Source organism: Bubalus kerabau, chromosome 11, assembly GCF_029407905.1.
Source record: "Bubalus kerabau isolate K-KA32 ecotype Philippines breed swamp buffalo chromosome 11, PCC_UOA_SB_1v2, whole genome shotgun sequence".
Lineage (NCBI taxonomy): Eukaryota > Metazoa > Chordata > Mammalia > Artiodactyla > Bovidae > Bubalus > Bubalus kerabau.
Window position 1 is genome coordinate 91,074,839 of NC_073634.1, and position 6,000 is coordinate 91,080,838.

The 6,000-nt window shown below is 43.6% G+C and overlaps 1 pseudogene; it reads right to left on the reverse strand.

The window, feature by feature from the left end:
- Positions 1-1,663: 1,663 nt before the first annotated feature.
- LOC129623850 (pyruvate dehydrogenase (acetyl-transferring) kinase isozyme 1, mitochondrial-like) lies at positions 1,664-3,418 on the reverse strand (annotated as a pseudogene).
- Between the last annotated feature and the right edge of the window lie 2,582 nt (positions 3,419-6,000).

Below are 6,000 nucleotides of genomic sequence, written 5' to 3' on the forward strand. Positions count from 1 at the left end.
TCAAATGCGGTTGAATTAGATTCAACTGGTGTTACAGAAGACTCTTGAGAGTCCCTTGGACTGCAAGGAGATCCAACCAGTCCATCCTAAAGGAAATCAGTCCTGAATATTCATTGGAAGGACTGATGCTAAAGCTAAAACTCCAATACTTTGGCCACCTGATGCAAAGAACTGACTCATTTGAAAAGACCCTGATGCTGGGAAAGATTGAAGGCAGGAGGATAAGGGGACAACAGAGGATGAGATGGCTGGATGGCATCACTGACTCAATAGACATGAGTTTAAGTAAACTCCGGGAATTGGCAATGGATAGGGAGGCCTGGCGTGCTGCAGTCCATGGGGTTGCAACTGAGTGATTGAACTGAACTGAAATGACCTCAAAAAATGTTTCTAAAATGTTTAAAGATTTCTCTTGGGTCTCCAACTTACCTTTTGACTAAGTAAAGCTATTTCTTCTCTAGTAATAAAGAGATGAAAGCGATCTCCTGTTGCAAAGAGGATACAGTCCAGATTAGTTAACATGTGTTCTGGAAGCTTATGTGTTCTGGCTTAGGGAAGGGTGAAAACATATCTAGTTAGATTTAATGTCTTCATCAAACCTGACAAAACAGCAGAACTTGGGAGGAGTTGGGGTGGGGAGAGTTGATAGTTGATAAAATTATTTTAAATTGTAGAAGCCCAAAGGCCTCATGGGTTTGTTCAAACTTCAACCTGAAACACTGCAGGCATATTTCAGACATTCTGACACTTTGTGGCATCAAAGGAACACACAGTCTTTCTCAGTGACCTTTAACTCCAAAGTCATCATCCTATAAGTGCCCCACCCTCTTGTGTTAATTAGCTAAGATAAATTGTTCTGCTCTAAGAGGCGATATTCCTTTAATTTTTTTTTTCTGAATACCATCCCTTCCAAATTTAATAAAAAGCCACATCTGGATTTTCCAGGGGCCCCAAATGTGTCTAGGCACTGTGGAATGTCATCATGTCTTTTGGTTCTCTGCTGGGGACACACCAGTGGTCCGCCTCAGGGTTGGTGTTGTAATGCTTCCAGCAGCTTTGCTATACACTGGGAGTCTTTTTGTATTGATTCTGTTGACAGAGCCTTAATGTAGATGACTGTGTGTCCCATGACCCTCTAGGGAAGACAGCTTTAGTTCTCCTTGGAAGTACTGTACATAAAGGCGTGATATGGGTGATCCATAACCAAAACCAGTCAGGGGCACTGCTCGGGACATCTCGACATGAGGCCGGGGTGCAGCGGTGTACGTGTAGTTAAAGAGTTGGTCAGTTGTCCTCAGAGGAACACCACCTCCTCAGTCACTCATCTTCACAGTCAAATCCTCCTTACCCAGTGTGACGTGGACCTGAATAGGTGGGTAAACACCTTTGTCGGCGTGATGCTCCATCCTTGCTCTCATTGCATTCATTTAGTTCTTCACTTCTAGTTTGGGAGAGTTCAGTTCAGCTCAGTCGTGTCTGACATTTTTATTTTTTTTTCTGACTCTTTAATATAATACAAATCACACAGACGCATAGCATTTTCATCAGTTCAGTTCAGTCGCTCAGTCGTGTCCGACTCTTTGAGACCCCATGGACTGCAGCACACCAGGCCTCCCTGTCCATCACCAACTCCTGGAGTTTACCCAAACTCATGTCCATTGAGTCGGTGATGCCATCCAACCGTCTCATCCTGTTGTCCCCTTCTCCTCCTGCCCTCAATCTTTCCCAGCATCAGGGTCTTGTCAGATGAGTCAGCTCTTCGCATCAGGGGGCCAAAGTATTGGAGTTTTAGCTTCAACATCAGTCCTCCCAATGAACACCCAGGACTGATCTCCTTTAGGATGGACTGGTTGGATCTCCTTGCAGTCCAAGGGACTCTCAAGAGTCTTCTCCAACACCACAGTTCAAAAGCATCAATTCCTCAGCGCCCGGCTTTCTTTATAGTCCAACTCTCACATCGCCACCTTTAATAACTTCAACCACATTGCAGCTTGGATTTATGCTTCCAAGGTGTTCTCAATGAGATAGGCTTCGTTTGCCTTTTCCACCAAGTAATAAAGACTGCTGATTGAGTAACATTCCAGTTGAAATTCAACTCCCGTAGAAACGATCCAAAAATTACTGAACATTCTGGCTGGTGACAGGATCCGGCCCAGAGCTCTCCTTGTATCCAACCACACCTTCAGCCATTGTTGGAATCACCTCATTGTGTCAGTTCCTGATCCGTAATCACTGCATCTGCAAACTCATAAACAGTTTTAGCATCTTCAGCATTTTTGTCCTTAAACTCAAGAAGCTCTTGGATATCTACCAGCTCTGTAGCAACTGAACTGATGGTGTCCAGAGAAGATTATCTGGAAGAAGACTTACTTCTTTCATTATATTTGCCAATCTCAGAGGCAACTCTTGCCGCAGAAACACAAGTGAAGTCTTTTCACAAGCATGCACAGATCGGAGGTCCAGGAACTGCTTCTTGGAGCGCGCGGGGACGGCGAGAAGCGCGCGTAGAAGTTGCCCTTGTCCCGGAACGCCGCGCCCGGGGCCCGGGCCGGCCGAGGCGGCTCCGCGAAGCCGCCGCGCCAGCTTCCTGCCGAGATGCGCCCGAGGAGCCGGCCCGGGCGCCAAGTCGCCGCTCTGCCACTAGGCCAGGCGGGACGTGAACGACGTGGCGGCCTCTGGGGCGGGGAGGGCGGCCACCGCCCCCCTTCCCGGAGTCCGGCCCTGCGCCTCCTTTACTTTTTCATTCCAACCGAAAAACATGAATCTACCCATGCGGTGAGCATTTTGTAAACAGAACTTAATATTTGTTTTTTGTTGTTGTTGTTCAATTAGATACTATAATGCACTCTCAATAAACAATCTTTAAAAATGCCACTATGGGGCTATTTTTATTTTTCTACTTAATTATTTATGAAAAACATTTTTTAAAATGTCACTTTCAGTTCAGTTTAGTCGCTCAGTCGTGTCTGACTCTTTGCGACCCCATGGACTGCAGCATGCCAGGCCTCCCAGTCCATCACCAATTCCCACAGTTTACTCAAACTCACGTCCATTGAGTCTGTGATGTCATCCAACCATCTCATCCTCCATCGTCCCCTTCTCCTCCCGCCTTCAATCATTCCCAGCATCAGGGTTTCCAGGTAAATGAGGCAGCATGAAAAAGCAATAAATAAAGGATGTTTTGAAAACCAGGAAAAGAATGACATTTTATCAAAAATGATCATCAAATTGACCAAAAGCCTGCTAGTCAATCTTGACTATTGCTAGAAATTCTATTTGCTATAGTTTTGTAAGGGTTTGTTGCCTTATTGTTGGTGGTCTTTATTGTAGAGCTTCTAATTAAAACTGGTGCCCTGTTGGTTGAAAAATTGATAGCATGGGATCCTTATTTTATTCAACAAACTCCATTGGCCGTCATGTGAGTTCATGTAACCACAAAGACATTCCTCTAAAGCAGGAAACAGACATGCTGCTTCAGAATTGGGACTATCCAGAGAAAGACAGAGGCCCTGCAACCCTTCCACTTTTATGCGATCCTTGAAACAAGAAACACTTCTCAAAGCAGGATTCTCAAAGTGGTAGTGTTCTGGGAATGTTTATGTTTAACTATCCAAGCAGTATGAGGGAAACCTTCTTGTAATCCTGTGGGTATCTCTAGCTATTTATAGGGCTCATTCAGAGATAACTGGGAACAGCTGAATCCAGGCCATGTGTAGATTGGCCCTGAAGTGCAAGGAGAACACAGGAGATGGGCCCTGGTCTTTGTGGCTGCTCCCGGAAGAAAGACACATGAGTTTTCCTGTGACTGAAGTGGTTCAAGTCCGTGCTTACAAGGGAAAGATAAATGAGAGAGGAGATGAATATCTGGCTAATGCAGATAACACCTCCCTTAACTCTGCTTTTAAAGGCAAAGCGGGAGGCTTGAGCCTGAACTCTGGGGACTGGATGAGGAACCAGAGCAACAGCTGTTGTCCTGTCCACCTCTCGCCTCAATGGCCAGCCAGTGGCAATTGCCATGGGGCCCCCAAAGCCACACACATACCCCCCACAGTTTGTCCTCTCACCCACTAGAGCTGGGATACCAGACACCTGGTCACCCTGAGGCTGGCATCACCCCAGAGTCCCTTCTCAGCCCAGGCAGAAAGTCATGGGGTTTGGGGGACGAGGGACCGCTCTGGCTGGATTTGAGTCCTATCTCCAGAACATGTGGCCATGGATACTTCCTAATCTATAGAGCAGGGATATCACAGTGGTAGCCAGCTCATGGAGCTGAGGTAATCAAACATGAATTGCCTAGCTCATGGTAAGAGTTGTCTCAAAGGAAGTAATTTGGGGTGAGACATAGTTTCCACATTTATGGATGATTCTTGCCTAAATCAGTTATTCATATATTAGTTGCAATGGGAATCTTTAAAGTCCATCATTCTCTCTAAATTTACTGAATGCATTAGAAGATCTTTCTCTCCTTTCTCATGTGTTCTTCGTTTGTTGTTGAATCACTGGTTTTCAGTGTTACTTTTGAGAAGTCAGTGTGTTCTCATGTGGTATCCAAATCCTTATCTTCTGCTCCATTCTGTCTCCAGAAGTTGCTATGATTTTTTTTTTATGCTCAGTAATGTGAACTTTCATTATTATAATATGTCTTATTTTGGGTCTTCTCATCATGTGCTATGTTGGGTATTTGAGGAGTACTTTTATTCTGGGGATTTATAGTTCAGTTTGAGGAAATTTCCTCATATTCATTCTCTGATCATTTCTTCTCACTCTTTTCTCTGTTGAATTCCTGTTACTTAGATGTTGGACTTCCTCAGTGATATTTGACATTTATTTTTTATTTTTTAGGCCACCTCATGCAGCATGTGGGATCTTCTTAATAATAGTTCTCCAACTAGGGCATTGGGAGCTTGGAGTCTTAACCACTGGACCTCCAGAGAAGTCCCAATGTTTGACATTTATACTCGCCTCTCCTTTTCCATCTTAATCTCATTATTTTACTTTTAGAGGAGGTTTCAACTCTACCTTTCCGTCCTTCCACTGACTTAATTTTTTTGACTTATCCATTTTTAATTTCAAAGAAATGAGGTCTTTCTTGCATTCTGATGACACCTTTCTCTAAAAAAAGTCCTATTCTTGTGGCTATAATATGTTTTTTCATCTCAGGATATTAATATTAACTCATGTTAACATTGATTTGTTTCCTCCGAATTCTTTTTTTCTCTCAGCTCATTTTGGCCTCTTGTTTGCTGAAACATTTTCTCAAATACCTAGTGATCTTGAAATCTCATATTTAAAAGTGGTACACAGAAAGGCTGACTGGAAGTTGTATGTGTGAGTGCATGTGAGGTATGTGCATATGTATGATGTGTGATATATGTATGTATTATGTGGTATGTTTGTGTGTGTGACTGTGTGTGAGTGTATGGTATGTGTGTGTGTGAGTATGTGTATGGCATGTGTGTAACAGGTGTGAGCATGTGTGTGTGTTTGTGTGGTGTGTGAATGTGTGTGGTAGGTGTGTATACATGAGTGTGTGTGTGTGAATGTGTGTGCCGGGGTAGGGCAACACGGAAAGAAGTGGGTGTGAACTGTCAGACTTCCCCCATAATCTGATCAGGAAGGAAGCCTGTTTTTTTCAGAGGAGAGTGGAGTTTGGGTTTTGGGTATCAGAAGTCTCCTGACTTTATCAAAAATGGATAATTTTCTTTTTTTTTTTTTAACTTTCTTTTTTGTTTTTGTTTCTGGATGATTTACAAGAGGAGAAAGAGGTGGGAGGTGGGAACATCTTTTAGTCATCTCAAGACAAGAAGTTCTTGTCGAATTATTTCTAGCGTTTCCCAAAGTAAGAAGACTAGCAAGAGAGAACATAGGCCCAGTGACAGAAAGTCCTTACAAAAAAAGCTGCACATTTCCTTGTTTCTTTCCATGACTGTGTTACCATAAGTGACAGGCACACAACAAGTGTAATGAGTAAATGCAGGATTTCACCCTCCTGGGAGACCA